The sequence below is a fragment of the Peromyscus leucopus genome, chromosome 5 (genome assembly GCF_004664715.2).
Source record: "Peromyscus leucopus breed LL Stock chromosome 5, UCI_PerLeu_2.1, whole genome shotgun sequence".
Taxonomy (NCBI): Eukaryota; Metazoa; Chordata; class Mammalia; order Rodentia; family Cricetidae; genus Peromyscus; species Peromyscus leucopus.
In genome coordinates, this window is record NC_051067.1 from 39,824,583 (window position 1) to 39,840,335 (window position 15,753).

The following is a 15,753-nucleotide window of genomic DNA, read 5'->3' on the forward strand; positions in this document are numbered from 1 at the left end:
AAAGTTTAAAAGAGAAAAAAGTCAAGTTCCATTGTGCCTCCTTTTCCTGTAAAGTGCAGGTAGAGGCCAGGGTGTGACTGCTCAGGTGTCCCTGACATCGAACATCTCTGGGATAATGTACAGCACCCACTTTCTGAAGAATCCAGACTGCCTCCAATCAGAACAGTCACCGCCTGTGCATTCATTTACAAAATCAATCTGGACAGAAACACCTCTCCCTCAATGTCCTTATCTGTAAAAGAGACAAAGGACAAAGAGAAGAAATTTTTCAGAGACCGTCTTTATTAGCGGCCCCATCAATTTTGTGTTTCTGTTATGGGTGGACAATCTTTTGCTGCGAAAGCAGGTAAGTGGTGGTTTTTCTGGGACGCTGTGCTAAAATTAAGATGTAAGTGTAAGCAGATGGAAGGGAGGAGAAAGACTGCGATGCCTGAGACGATCTTTCTGTCGGAGGAAAGTCAAGGCGAAGGGCTACCATTGATCACAATCTCACGAGGTTTTTATTGTTTTTGTTTGTTTTTTGTTTGTTTGTTTGTTGTTTGCCAAAGGAGAGCAAAAACTACCAGTATAAGGAACGTCATGCCCAGAAACAGGAAGGAAAACCGCTTCTAAAAGGCAAAGTCAGTCAGGAAACAGTGGAAAGGCAGGGCAGGGAAACATGCCTGAAGTCTCAAAAATGCAAATTTGAGCAAAAAAAAAGCATACGTGAAGACAAAGGAAGAAGAGAGAGAGTGCGCAGGGACCAGGCGGTTCAGGATCGGTTTGGAAGGGAAACTCGCAGATTTAAAATCTGACATGTGTTCTTCACCACGGTGGTGCTAAAACCTCAAGCCCACACAACAGCGGGAGAGGTGAACGACGAGGATGGGATTCGAACCCACGCGTGCAGAGCACAATGGATTAGCAGTCCATCGCCTTAACCACTCGGCCACCTCGTCATCCCTGTTGGGGTGTTTTGATAGATAGTATGTTGTGTCTCCTATGACTTGATTTTTGTGGGGAAGGGAGTTGGCATTTTTTGGGGTTTGGATTTTTTTTGGGGGGATATCCATTAGTTTTATTTGGCTTTTTAGTTAGACTGTTTCTTGCAATCCCTGTCACTTCATCACATATATGTCATTAATTAAACCAAAGCCTTTGCTGTCTGTAAATGGCTCTCTTAGTTTGATTTAAAAAAATAAAATAAAATAAAAACAAAAATGAACTGCTGGGAAGAAGTAGATCTAAGTAAAACCACAGCAGGAGAAATGAATAAGGAAGACTATTTAATGATGACTCTCGTTTCAAAGCTCAAATTGGAATTTTTCATTTCTATGCGGTCACGTATATCAATGTTATCATCATTTGGATTATGATGCACCCCTCCTTGCTCCCAAGTAGGTATCTAATATAAATAAATGCCTATCATATGACATAATGCTTGACACCGAGGAGCCCAGGTAGGATATGAGTGAGGAACTGGGGTACTCAGCTAAGTCATGATTGGTTCTTAGCGTCAGACGTCAGACGTCAGACTGAGACACAGAATTGCAAGGCTATCTGAGGAGACTTTGTTTTGTTCATTTTATAGAGGGAAATGTGACAAAACTGGTCATTTGGTATTGCCATTTGATACATTTCTTATTGTTATTTATTTCTACACTAAACCAAACCAAGCAAAGATCATCAGGGGCACATTTGCAGTTGGATGAATTGGATTTGTTGCTCTGTGGGTAGAAAGAACACGTATCATGAGAAACCTTGGAAGACTCAGCAGCATGCTGGAGTAAAGGGCTTTGTAGCATTTGTGTGTGGAATTCGTGACTGCAGGAAAGTGCAAGCAAGGTGCCTCATTCTGCATTGAGACTACCAGGTAAAGTGTTCAGATAGCTAATCATTACAATTTTGTAACTGATACACTAAGAAATTGTTTCGTTTTTTAAAATGATGTTTGTTTAACCAATACATTTGCTGTAGAAGGTGAAGAGTGGAAAGGAAAGACTGTAAAACCTGTGATGATCTCTCTTTCCTAGTTGTCAGGAGATATTCGGTGACTGATCATGCACGCTTAGTCGGGATATGAAAAGTTTTGCTGTTGTTTGGTCAAATTTCTACCTCATTTCATCGAAGCAGAAACCTCAGTGCAGAGCCGCTGTGAAGTCACAGAGGTCAGAAGACAGACCTTAGGGCCCAACTGCGAGTGTCAGGCTGGCTCCTGAGATCCAGGACCAGTAAACAGTCACACCTGTCTCTGGATACCAGAGAATACGTGTCTCTTTTTTCATCTATACCTAAACTCATTATTATTTTTTTTTTAAGTGTGGGTTTTAACATCACCTAGTGCAACACAAATAGAGATGCGGCTAGTGCTTCCTTTACCAGAAGAAAGAGCAAGGAACTAGGATTTGTTCCTGAGTAGAGGAAGTGTACATCTGAGGGTGTATCTTCCTATGCATACCAGGTATACTCCTGATTTGGGCGAAAATGAAAAGCAAGGACACCAAAACAGACAGAGCCACTGAGGCTTCAAGTCCAGGTGCTAGAGACATTATATCCTGAGTCCCTTGAGTTGGATAATTACTGAAAGACTGGCATGCACCTTTAATAGACAGTTAATCTTCTAAATAATGCCAGGCCATGAGTATCGGGGCCTGGATGGTGTCGCAAACAAGAGAAGCCCTAAGATGCACACAACTGTACCACTGTGAAGCCCAAACCTTTCCAAGACAGAGGTCGTGCTAAATGCCAGTTTTACTTTAAATAGCCTCGAAGAAAAGGAGAAACTGAAATTTAAAAAATGGAAGTACTTGCACATAGCTGTGTACATCCTGAAGGTGAATTAATGGATGATTCAGGAGACTGGGGATGTGGGGCAGAGGAAGGAAAACTATGACATGGACAGGACACATTTCAGAGTCTGTCAAGCATAACAGCCACTATACCATATAATTCATGAGAAGCTTGTTGCTGCCATTTCTTTTTGCATTCGAAAATATATTTTGTAGAGGTTCCAAAGAAAAGATCCAAAGGAGAATATATAAGACACTTGAACAAATGGCTCGCTAACAACATCATACACTTTGCATAGGCCAGAAATGAGTGTAAGGAAGAGTGATTCACCCACTGGAAGAAGTAGAAGATTCACACACTAGTGGAAGAAACTCAAAACACAAAGGTCCCACCGAGATTTGAACTCGGATCGCTGGATTCAAAGTCCAGAGTGCTAACCATTACACCATGGGGCCACATGCAAGATGTCTCTTCCTTAATAAACTACCTAAAGTATGAGTAAATACATTTGAGTTTCAATTAAGAAGTAAATTGTATTTTTCATTCATAATAAGTTTACCTCAGACAGAAAATGCACTGAATGACTCAGGTGCTCTGTTCTGTAAGAACCAAGTTCACGCACAAAATCTACAGAAGTTCAAACAATATTGAGTTACTTATTTACATAGGAATTCAGTCCGCTCCAAGATAAACAAGACCTAAACTTCGCGTTTGCACAAAGTTTGCCAGATTAGGGTAACTCTACTTTCCAACAAAAGAGGAGACAATGGAGACACGTGGATCCTTGGTTTAGAAGAAAAGAATCTTATTTTGCAGTCTGGGCAAAAGATGACCTGAGAAAACTGTTCACTAACACTAACTTCTGGAGGGGGCGCGGTTCTGAATTTGCTCTGAAGGTTGGCAGTAAATTGTGAAGGAGGAGCAACAAAAATCACGTGAGGTCCCACCGAGATTTGAACTCGGATCGCTGGATTCAAAGTCCAGAGTGCTAACCATTACACCATGGGGCCCACACAGAGCAAAGCCGTTGGCAAAGCTTAGACCGAGAATGTGGAGACTGATTTCCTGTATCTTCTTGATCTGGATTTACTGCGTGATTTTCTGCACCGCTGGAGAAAAATTTGGGTATAGAGGCTCCTTGCAAAATGAGAATTGTGTGTTTGCCAGACCTGACATTTGCTGGACTAAAATTTACAGGAAAAAGTGCCAACACTTATAAATCTCTTGGCAAAAACAGGCGTATGGGAAATGCAAAAGAAAAGGAGCTAAATATGAGAAGAATTTACTTGTAATTTGAGAGAGAGAACATGAATTGCTTTACCTGTTTAAATATTTTTACTTCTTTGTCCTTATCCGCATTTCACAATGGATCGATTGCTTATGTGATACTAATAATATATTTTATTATGTTTATTTTTCTCTACGACAGCAATATCTGTATGCGCTAGGAAGCCTGAGCGTTTTAAACAGCAATAATTTTTGTTTTCTTTTGTTTTTTTAAATAAAATTTAGGCAAAAACAGTTTTCAAAATTGCCTGGTATTTTGACTCAGAAATTTGTCCTCTGAAACAATCTAGAGGCAGGTCAAACTGGAAATATGTTTGAAATACTGATTTCAAAACATTAAATACACCCTAGAGTGGAATCGCATTGTGCTGCATGTGCCCAAGGTCTTGGACGATCAAAGGGAAGTAGGAGAGTACAGGCGTCCAATTGGTTTCAGTATCAAACCAGTAGTAGCTTGCGTCTTGTTAAATTCAAAAGAAGAAAATGGAATTGGAATAATACGCTGTCCCAAACCAAAGAAAGCTGCGTCAGTTTCAGTGTTGATACACTTGGTAGGGACAGATTTTTATTACCTGCCAAGAAAATTCTACTACGTAGTCGGCAGGATTCGAACCTGCGCGGGGATACCCCAATGGATTTCAAGTCCATCGCCTTAACCACTCGGCCACGACTACAAGAGTGAACACAGTCTTAGGATATATTCCCATGAGAAGTGATTCTCTTGTATTCTTTTGGAATCACGTTTCTGCCATGTATTAACAGAGCTAGACGATTTCTCATCATGCTAAAATAGACTGAGATTGAAGATTGGCAGACAGGAATGGTAGCGTTCTGATGTGGGGCGTCCTCAGGACCTCGCAGAGGCTCAGGACAAAGTGACAACGAATCTAGGAAGCTGAATGGCATACTCTACCAGAACCTGAATACGGGGAGACGTTATTCACAACACCTACCTTTGTGATTCTTTGACCTCAAGTTCGGTACTCAAAAATCTATCCTAAGAATTTGTGATTCACACTGTTAATAATAGCTTTTCCCTAAAACTTGGCATCTTTTCAAAAGTCTAGCAGAGGATGGTTTCGATCCATCGACCTCTGGGTTATGGGCCCAGCACGCTTCCGCTGCGCCACTCTGCTCACGCTGAAAATGTTCTAACTGTTAGTCTTTATTCAACACAAAAAGCGTTTGGTCCGTTACTATTTTCTAGGTAGTTTTCTTTTTCTAATCATTTGGTAACTACCGAGCAGGATAGGAAACGTTACGTTCCTTAATATCGCCAAACGACTGCGCTACCCAAAGCCAAATTCACCGGTTTAGGATTCTTCCCGCTGAAAATCAGTCAGAAAATCAGAAGCTGGAGCTCGGGAGCTCGTTAGCAATTGTTTCCTGTTAGAAAACCAAAGGCACAATAATGTCAAAATTTTAAATAGCAAGCTTTCAAAAACTCGATATACTCCTCAAGTTCAGAACCCACAATGATTTTTTTTTTTTTTTCGTGACTTCATAATAGAAGAGGAATTTTCAAAAAGTCAGTCGTGCATTGGCCGGGAATCGAACCCGGGCCTCCCGCGTGGCAGGCGAGAATTCTACCACTGAACCACCAATGCTCCCTTGCTACTCCTATTCATTCTTTCTCCTTATGTATTTATTGTTGTGCTGTTTCCTCCCTTTTGATCAGATTGACTTTTAAAAAATTATTTAAAAATAGAGATTATCTCAACTCAAAAATGTTAGAGTTTTTTTTATTACATGAAAGAAACACTCTGAAAACCTGTATAAAATGAAATGAAAGTAGGCAGTCTGGTCCATCTGGTCTTCTTCAGAACAGAGTTGCAGAGCCTTTCAAGGGTGGAAGGGCATTTTTGGTAGCTGTAATTGACTGCTTTGGGAGGCAGAAACGAAAAAAGAAAAAGCAAGAAGGCGAAACCGCAAACTAAAGGTTCTTACTGGTTTTCTGAAAAGGAAGAATTGGAGCTGTAACCAAGTTTCTCTAAGTCCTACAAGTAGGATAAGAGCTGGAGAGTATGAGAAACCTCTCAAATTTTGATTAAATTACCTTCATTTGTTCTTAATTACTTATCTCTAACAATTGGAATAAAGAGCTGGCTTCAAGGGGAGTTTAAATGGTGCTCATTAAAAACAACTTAAAATAAAACATTTTAAAAGAAAAAACATTTAATTACACCTGCGATCCCAGCACCGAGGAGGAAGAGGCAGACAAATCTCTTTGAATTCCATCCCATACCCGGTCCCCCAGACCCCTGAGCCCTCGACTCTACCCCACGGGGGGTTAACATAGCAGTTCAGACTGGCCAGAGCTACATAATGAGAATCTGTCTAGGAAAAAAAAAGAAGAGTTGGGGGAGGGAGAGACGGAGGGAGGGTCAGTTAGTTTATGTGAGTCGGTTATTGAGCAGGAACTTACCTGGAGGAAGGATCTCTCAGACGATGAAGGATGTTGAGTAGCTGTGGTCATCGGAAGGCATCCGTGGACTGAAAATTTTCTCTTCAAAATCATTCATTTGACTCTTGGATAGAAGCCTGTTACTGGACATGTTGGACAAAATATTTTATAACCACCCCAAAGTCTGCGTGCAAAGCAGTCATTCAAAGTCTTCACCGAGACTCTGATGGGTATTTCAGGGGAGTCCTGGAATAAACAAACACTTATTTGCAACAGCCTGGTTCCTGAGCAAATATCTGGAGAATGGAATGCTAGGTTGATGGAAGTGTGGGAAATAAACTCATGCTAATAAGGAGAGTAAACCACTGGGATAGTTTCTGTTTGTTTGTTTTCCCCCACCGATATATTTTCAATCCTCACATTCAATACCAGCTCCCACAAAAATGTAGAAAAAATTACTTTAAAAAATTAAATGTATGGGAAAACCAGTAGCTAGATAATCTTATAGCTGTCTTACAATGAAATTAAAATACTTGTAACTGGATGTGTTGGGGCAATCCTGTAATGGAATCACCTGGAAGGTGAAGGCAGCAGATCAGGAGTTCAAGGTCATTCATCGCCCCCAGTTCAAAACCGGCCTAAACTATATATACAGACCCTGCTTCAAGCCCCTGTGATTGAAAATGACTGGCAGGATCCGTAACAACTGAAAAGGCGGGCTTCTAGGAATGTCTGCAAGGGAGCCTCTGGATTAGGAAGACCTGCCCTAACTGAGGACGGAACCATTCCTTGGGTTGGGGTTCGGGACCGAATAAGAAGGAGAAAGCACGCTAAAGCAGAATCCATCCCTTTCTGCTCCCTTATCAGCTGCTTCCCTGCCATTGTGTCTTCTTCACCGCGATGGAATTTATCGCTGTAATCTCTGAACTACAGTAAATCCTTCCTCCGTGAAGCCGCTTTGATCTGGTGTTCTATCACAGCAATAAAAAAAAGTACACCTTGACTCTAAAAGACACTCCTTTGCCTATTGGAAACCAAAGCCATTTTTGGGGTCTGAATTTTGTTTGTTAGTTTGGGGTTGTTGTTGTTTGGTTAATTTGGTTTTTTGAGTCTTTGGATTGATATACTATAGAAATACATTAGGTAGAACCTACCATTTCCTTCCCAAATATTGGAGTCATTAACAATGGTTAGCATATCACTGTCGGACGTGCTCACTATAAGTCACACTCAAGTCAGAACAGGCAATGAGACACAAAAAATGATGAACTAAAAAAAAAAAAAAAAAAAAAAAAAAAAAAAACGAGTCTAAACAAAGCAGAAGCACACACCCAACAAATTTTAAACTGGTGAGTCACATGTGAGGTAAAATTAAAATGACATTTACAGAAGCGGTCACCTTCCAAACTTACGTCTCAAGCCTGGGACAATGGCTAAGATGCCTACTTAACATAGCAAAGCTGACGCTGGCCTGGCTGCTCAGGGTCATGTCCACGCTGGACTCTCCCAGATGTCTCTGCCTCTATGCTCTCCCTTTTATCCACAATAAAGTTTCTCCTCCACCACACCTAGGAGCAGTCACTCCTTTCCTTTTCTTCCTTTCTTCCTTTCTTCCTTTCTTTCTTTCTTCCTTCCTTTCTTCCTTCCTTTCTTTCTTTCTTTCTTTCTTTCTTTCTTTCTTTCTTTCTTTCTTTCTTTCTTCACAAACATGAGCTCCTTTTCTAGGGTTTAGACCTCAACTGCATCAGCAGAGCAAAGTCAGTGACATTGTTACAGGAAGTAACTAGTCTGTAGAGACAGATTTTGTGTGTGTGTGTGTGTGTGTGTGTGTGTGTGTTCAAAATCAAAATCAGTTTTATGGTGTTAAGAAATCAAAATGTCACCGGGGAATGGTGGCACACGCCTTTAATCCCAGAAGAAGGCAGATTTTTGAGTTTCAGGCCAACCTGGTCTACAGAGTACTCCAGGACAGCCAGGGCTTCACAGAGAAATCCTGTCTCAATAATTAATTAAGTAAGTAATCAATTAATTAAAGCCATTTCTTAGTTTGCAAGGGAATATATATAACTAGAATTCTGGCTATGGTAGTCAATGCCTGGAACAGAGGTCCAAGTTCATCCTTCACTATATAGAAAGCTTAGGTCAGCTTGGGCTTCATGATATCATGTCTCAGCTTCGCCTCCCCACCTCCAAATCTGGAATCTTCACAGCATGGGTCATGTCACCTTGACCCTCTGGCCATGAGGCTCTCCGGAATGAGATAGTGATGAGAACCAGTTCAAGCAGCACACACCCACAAGAATTTCCTCGCTGACCACAGTTCCGTCAGGCTTCCTGGATTCTCTTGGTATGAAGGCCCCAACTTTGCCATACCCAGCCCAGTTTTAGTAAGAATCCTTCCAAGCCATGCCAGTGAGTGAGGACGCTCCCATCCCCCTGTCTCAGTACTTTTCCATCTTTGCCCTGCCTTCACCCAGCCGCTTGTCTGTAAACCTGTAAAGCTGTCTGTAAAGCTGCTCTCGCTGTGTGGAGTTGAGGACAGCTGTACACGGCCGTCCCTTTCTCTATACAGTCACTCGGGTAGAATCTGTCCTGCCCGGTTTTTAAAGGGTAACCGTTTATTCATGTTAAGGGCACACAAACCGTCAGAAGTGTCAGGTTCTCTGGAATTGGAGTTACAGGCAGTTGTGAACTGACTGATGAGGGTGTTGGAAAACTGAACTGCAGTCCTCTGAAGCTGGTTCTGAACAACAGTCACCCTTAACCGCTGAGCCATCTCTCTGGACCCCTGTCCTGCCATTTCAACAACTGTTCAGAATAATTGCACCTTAACAACATCAGAGGAAAAGCACATAATGGTGGAGGGAAACTTCATCCACGTTACAATAAAGCCTAATGAGTTGCCCATGTTCTTTGTAATGTAATTGTTAATTCTCAGGTGCTGTTCTGCACTATGCTGCAAAATACAACAGCAGCAACTGAATTCTCGCTGCTACTTTCTTGAGTTAGAGAAAGTTGTGTTTTCTGTAGTACCATTCCCTCCATACAAACCTTTATCTAGACTGTTATCAGTGGGCAGTTCTTTCAGCCTTCCTGCCCACCCCCTTGCTCTTGAATCAAATAGCTCCCATTTTTCACACCAAGCCACATGCATTCTCTGTACTGGGGCCTGAGCCCAGCACTCAGACACTCACGTTGTCAGTCAGAGGCAGCCATCGTTCTTGCAGCGTTAATGGGGACCATAGTTTACTCTGATCACCAGTTAGTACTGGCTCTTCTCAACACTGAACAGCGGAAACCCTGGGCATGGTTCATTTTTCTAAGAAACTAGCACAGAATATCTGCTCAGCAGTTTTTTACATAAGTTATGTTTTCCACTTTTCAAGAAAAGACTTTATCATACATATCTGAAAAATATAGATGGCAGTTCACATAAAAAAGCAATCTTTAAAATTCCTGCTACATGCATGTCTTTAATACCAGCACTTGAGAAGGAGAGGTAGGTGGATCTCTGTGAGTTCGAGGACAGCCTGGTCTACAGAGTGAGTTCCAGGACAGCCAAGGCTACACAGAGAAACCCTGTCTCGAAAAACAAAACAAACAAACAAAAAATGCAAGTTCACTTTATATTTGTAAGAAAGCTATAATTGTGGATGGAGTGGTACAGGCTTTTAATCTCAGTACTAGGGGGTGGAGGCAAGTGCATCCCTGTAAGTTCAAGGCTAGCTTGTTCTATATAACAAGTTCCAGGCCAGCCAGGGCTACAGAGTGAGACCCTGTCTCAGGACCCATACAGTGGAAAGAAAGAACCAATTCTGGTAAGTTGTCCTCTGACCTTCACACACATGTGCACACAGTAACTGTAATGCAAAATTATTAAATAAAAAAGAATTTTAACAGGTGTGTGAATGGATAAAGCTGCTCCCAGAAGCCACTGGGTGATGAGTGAAAACGCAAACAGGGATAGGCTACTTCTTTTTGAGTTGTTGGGCGGGGAGGCCCCCCTCAGGCCCTAGAAACAATACTCGTCATTGTGATTGCTCTTGGTTGCCCACCAGAACTGGAAGGTAAGCCCCTGTCGCTGAAGACATCACACACCCTGGTTACATAGGATCTAATGGCTGTGAGGAAGGGAGTTCAGAAGCCACTGTTCTAAAATGCCTATGCTTCTCTAAGTAACCCCTTAGTCATGTTCCTATAAGCATCCTCGATGAAAGTGGAACACACAGAGACACGGGTAGGCAGGCAGGCAGGCAGACAGACAGATAGACAGGCACGCATGCGTGTACACACACACACACAAAGTAGAAGGGGTCTGATTGGGAAGAGAGAAGAGGGGGAACAGAAGTGGGGGGAGGCAAGAGAAGGCAATAAGGGATGAATACGATGAAAATACATTCTGTATATGTAAAAATGTCACAGTGAAACCCATTATGTATAATTGAGGATGTGCTTGTAAAAACGCTTCATGAAAACCAAGCGAGCTCCTGCTGTCGGCCACACTTGGTGCTGTACCCTCTGTCCATCACCACTAGGGCTTTCTTCTCGCTGCTTCCTGAACTACAGGTCTGTATGCTACCACTAAACTCTACTTCTAATATCTTTCCCAAATTGTTCAGTATTTCGTGGTATCTATCTTCCCTCTCCTTCCATAGTTCCTTCAACATTATTAAGAACCTTCCGTACACCATATGCTCTGCTGAGGTTACAATATCATACGCACTGACTTTTCCAGTACTTGTCAGTGGAGACCATCCAGGAAGTGAGGGCCCCACTCGGAGAAAAAGAAAGGCTGCCTTGGGAGCACTGAAACAGGAGCATCTAATTCAAGCTGTGAAGGGCAGAGAATACCTTTTCAGAACACCTTGTCGGAAACAGCAAGCACCAAAGTCCTGTGGCGAGAAAGAGCAAAATGCATTTCGGGACCTAAAAGGCCAGTGTGACAGGGGCTAACAGGTACTTGTGGGTTCCAGGATGAGATTTACATTTAAAATCAACATAATTAGATGTCAATTGCATATCTGTAATCCCAACACTCTGGAACCTGAGGAAGGAGGATAAGAGGTTTAAGAACAGCCTCGGCTACATAGTGAGACTATAGAAGAGCATTCTTTACAAACCCTCTATTGAGAGTAGCAAAAGTTGGAACTCACTTTTCCCAAGGGGAAAGCCACAGCAGAAATCGCACTGAGAACACTGTGCTTTTTTGTTTGTTTGCACAGCCCTCAAGCTACACTCTCTACAAGAGGTTAATTGAATACACACAGTAGAGTTTATTTGATAGAATCTTTTCAGTCACCCGCCCTAACTAAAACACTTGACCCCGACGTGATTTGAACACGCAACCTTCTGATCTGGAGTCAGACGCGCTACCGTTGCGCCACGAGGTCATGACTTCATATTGTTTTTCAGGCTAATTTAAGGATCCCGATTGACCTCTTCACCTGGTTAAAATATTTCTTTACTGTTATTTTGAAGTTTGATCCATTGTGTCCTCACAGTGCACACCTTCATTAAGGCCTTGCGTGACAGAGTAAGGAATTCCCTGATTTAACCTTAACCCCGAATCGCGCTTGCTTCTTACATACGGTCTTCTCATTTGCTCTATTTTTCTACTTTTCAGAAAAACAGTGGTTGTGTGGAGCTTATATTCGCAGCACACAGGACCAATACTGATCTCCTCTAGATCAGACTTTTAGATTTGCAGTGCGCCAAACCTTTGCAAAGTGCCACGCGAACTGGCCCCAGGAGGGCCACAAAGTAGTGACCCCAAAGCCTCGCCTCCGGGTCAGAGTCCACCGGCTGCCTGGCACTCATAGTGCCTCCCTGGCTCGCTCAGTTCACATCAGTAACTCCAAGCAAAGCACCCTTACTGAGATAGTCCTCAGTTCCGCGGGTCTCAGAAATTTCTCCCAGGATCAGCAGCACGCATCTATTATTGTTGTTTTTCCTAGGGCCGCGGGAAGGGGTCCTGAGTTTTTTGTAAAGAAGCAAAGGATTGTATCCGAAGCAAAGCGGCCGGCTACTTGAGCTTGGGTGCCCAAGAGCCTACTACTAGGGGTTTTAAGACAAGATCTTGCCTCGAATTAGGAAGCCATCTTCCTGCCTTAGTCTACCAAATGCTAGGTTTACATGCCAGAACCCTCTTGCAGCTGGGAATTAAGAAAAAGGAAATTTTCTTGCTGCAGAATCTGAAAATGAATCAAAGGTATGTGTTTTAATCAAACCCCAGGTGAACTGCAGGGAAAAGTTTGAGAGTCCCTGGTGTTTTGATAGTGTGAGTGTGAGTGTTCTTTGAGTTCTTTATTTCTTGCCATGGTAACAACTGATACAGTTTGATCCGTTCACTTTTTCTTGCTCCTCAGCCCATTAATATCTTCAAAGCCAATCCCTGAAGTCAGTTTGAGACTTGGTCTTCTCTCTCCACAAGCTGGAATACGTCTCAGAATGAGTAACCGGCAAAATCAGGTTATTAAGAGGATAAACTTCCAGTTTGAGGCTGGTCTGGGTATCACGGGGTATCCTAATCTGCTGTGTGAGACCCTGTGGGGAGGAAGTGGGAGAGGAAGAGAGAGAGGTGGGAGTGAAGAGAGAGGGAGGAACAACGTCTGGCCTTCTAGGATGGATAAAGACAAAGTATTAGTCATATAGGACTGCCATAATGAACATTGCAGGGTGCAGTGTTGTAACAACAGGAATTTCTTTTTGTTTATTTGTTTGCTTTATTTGTTAACTGTGGTGAGATAGATAAATGGTAGATAGATAGGATAGATAGATAGATGGATGGATGGATGGATGGATATATACACATTACACACATATCAAAACAGGTATGTATGTATTTTTTTTCTCTCATCGTTTGGGCGACTACAAGGCAAAGATCAAGGATTTCTTCCTAAGGATTCTTTCTCTTGGCTTGGTCTTCTCGATCTATGTGGTCTTCTTCTGCGGACGGTTTCCTAATACCCTCTTGTAAGGATGACAGTCACATTGGTCTCACCCACAAAAAATCATTTTGCCTTATCGCCTCTTCCAAGACATTATCTGCCAGTACAGTGACTTTATGAAGAACTAGGGTTTGCACATGAACCTGAGGGATTTGGAGGACACGGCGAATCACCCGCAGGCCGCCTCAGCCAGCCCCGTGCAGACAGCTTCTCTGTGGAACTGCAGGGTGGGAACAGAAGTGGCGGACGGTACAAATCCCGTCGCCTTCTTCTGTGCAGTCTCAGGTTGAAGTTGAGCCTTCTCAGGCCTGACAGGTCGATGTCGCTCCTCCCTCAGCCGTCCAGATTTTAACATTTCTGGTCTCCACTCCTGAATCTCTTTTATACTGTCTGAATTTATGTCTTAAGTCTGTTTTGAGTGGGGTCTGTGGACGGCACAAGGTGAATTCTTGACCTGGAAACGTCGCAAGGTAGCGGTGGCTGCAGGCTTTACGAACCCTGCAGTGAGTGGTTCCTCTCCTTCAACTCCCAACTGAAGCACTGGTGCTCACCCTGGCCTGTTATCCTTGCTTCTGATTGAACGATTAAACCACAACAAACTGTTATCCATGACTGGATCACCAAATTCCTGTCTTCAATTGTCTCTGGTTGAAACTCCATGATATTAAATGTAAACGTATTTCACCAATGAATCTGTAATAACAATATCGCTAACAATCCCAAATCAGGAAGAGAACAGACTGTTTTACAATAACAAATGAGGAGTAGCCCTCTCATGTGGGACCACGTGGCCTAATGGATAAGGCGTCTGACTTCGGATCAGAAGATTGAGGGTTCGAATCCCTTCGTGGTTGGCTGGTACCGTTTTTATCAATTTTCGACAATATTAGGCCATCTGACAACTGCCTCCTGACATAAAGTTAGTACTGGTTAAACACAGAGAAAACCAAAAATATTTAACCTGGATCAAATCACCCAGATCAAGGAGATCGAGATTTCTGAGAGTAAGAAGCAAAGCTGCCACAGGGGAAATGGAGACAAATCCCAAATGTGAGATTTTCTGAAGTGCAGTCGAGCTTAACTCTTAGAAAAGTCTTTTGTTTGTTTTTTTCAAGACAGGGTTTCTCTGTGTATCCCTGGTTGATCTAGAACTCACTCTGTAGACCAGGTTGGCCTCAAACTCGGAGACCCGCCTGCCTCTGCCTCTCGATTAAAGAGAAAAGTCCTGTATTAGAGCAAAACAACAAAACAAAAATCTGGGAGACTTCGCCAAACTAAAAGACACTGAAGTTGCCATGACAGTCAAACACAATGAACCAGCTTGGACCAGATCCCGACTAGAAAAACAGCTAGCATGCCTGTAATCCCAACACTCAGGAGACCGAAGCAGGAACATCATTACAAACTTGAAGGTCGCAGGTTCTAAAGAAGCGGCTTCAGGCAAGCCAGGACTACTGAGCGAAACATGATCTCAGAGAGGAGAGAAGGGAAGCGGGGAAAGAAGAGAGAGTGATGTTTTAGAGAAATTTAAACAAAAGCAGAATACGAGTAGATACTTTTAAAGAATTGCTACTTTGTCTTCATTAGACAAGGGCACAGTGGTTGTATCAATACATGTTCATATGATTCATGTTCAAGGATCAGGGTCAAGAAATATTTGCTGCATGAGGAAGAACAAATTTCTAGTCTCCGGAGTGGTCGGGGGAGGAGCAGAAAATCCTTGGTCGGGCTAAAGGTCACAGCCCCCAGGGCTTCTTTCCTGTCAGCTCTAGACGGAAACCCAACCAGGTGTGTGTTCATCCACCTTCCACGGTGTCTCCAGTGAGACTTCTCCTTGCCCCCCCCCCCCCAAAGCAATGTTTCACCCGGGCAAAGCTTTCCTCCGCTGTAGCCATGGTCCATGAGGGTTAAAGCTAGAACACAACTTCATCTTCTTCAGTTTGGCTCAGCCTGACACGACATTCAGATCTGAGCTTAAGTATTCTATGAATACTTACCAAAGCCCCGTGAAAGATTCAGAGCTTAACAAAAGAGTTAAAATGAATTTCATTAATTGGAACCTGTCTTCGTGTACCTTGGGGTTTGTTTAGAGTCACTCTAGGAAACATACAAGATCTTTGTAGTTGGGATCTAGCGTATGTTTCTCAGCTACGAGAGCACACTACATTATTCATTTCATCTTACCTTTTTTTTTTTGGTTTTTCGAGACAGGGTTTCTCTGTGTAGCTTTGTGCCTTTCCTGGAACTCGCTTGGTGTAGCCCAGGCTGGCCTCAAACTCACAGAGATCCAGAGATCCGCCTGGCTCTGCCTCCCGAGTGCTGGGATTAAAGGCGTGTGCCACCACC

General features: G+C 42.8%; 8 non-coding genes across 8 annotated transcripts; 1 reads left to right on the forward strand and 7 right to left on the reverse strand.

Annotated features, from left to right (window-relative positions):
- Positions 1–856: 856 nt before the first annotated feature.
- Trnas-gcu lies at positions 857–938 on the reverse strand. Its single transcript has one exon. It is a non-coding gene; the product is annotated as a tRNA-Ser (tRNA).
- A 2,214-nt stretch (positions 939–3,152) lies between these two features.
- Positions 3,153–3,224, reverse strand: Trnaq-uug. The gene has a single exon. It is a non-coding gene; the product is annotated as a tRNA-Gln (tRNA).
- Positions 3,225–3,707: 483 nt separating this feature from the next.
- Positions 3,708–3,779, reverse strand: Trnaq-uug. Its single transcript has one exon. It is a non-coding gene; the product is annotated as a tRNA-Gln (tRNA).
- An 869-nt stretch (positions 3,780–4,648) lies between these two features.
- Positions 4,649–4,730, reverse strand: Trnas-uga. The gene has a single exon. It is a non-coding gene; the product is annotated as a tRNA-Ser (tRNA).
- Positions 4,731–5,120: 390 nt separating this feature from the next.
- Trnam-cau lies at positions 5,121–5,192 on the reverse strand. Its single transcript has one exon. It is a non-coding gene; the product is annotated as a tRNA-Met (tRNA).
- Positions 5,193–5,592: 400 nt separating this feature from the next.
- On the reverse strand, positions 5,593–5,663 carry Trnag-gcc. The gene has a single exon. It is a non-coding gene; the product is annotated as a tRNA-Gly (tRNA).
- A 6,115-nt stretch (positions 5,664–11,778) lies between these two features.
- Positions 11,779–11,850, reverse strand: Trnaw-cca. Its single transcript has one exon. It is a non-coding gene; the product is annotated as a tRNA-Trp (tRNA).
- Positions 11,851–14,188: 2,338 nt separating this feature from the next.
- Trnar-ucg lies at positions 14,189–14,261 on the forward strand. The gene has a single exon. It is a non-coding gene; the product is annotated as a tRNA-Arg (tRNA).
- Positions 14,262–15,753: the final 1,492 nt, after the last annotated feature.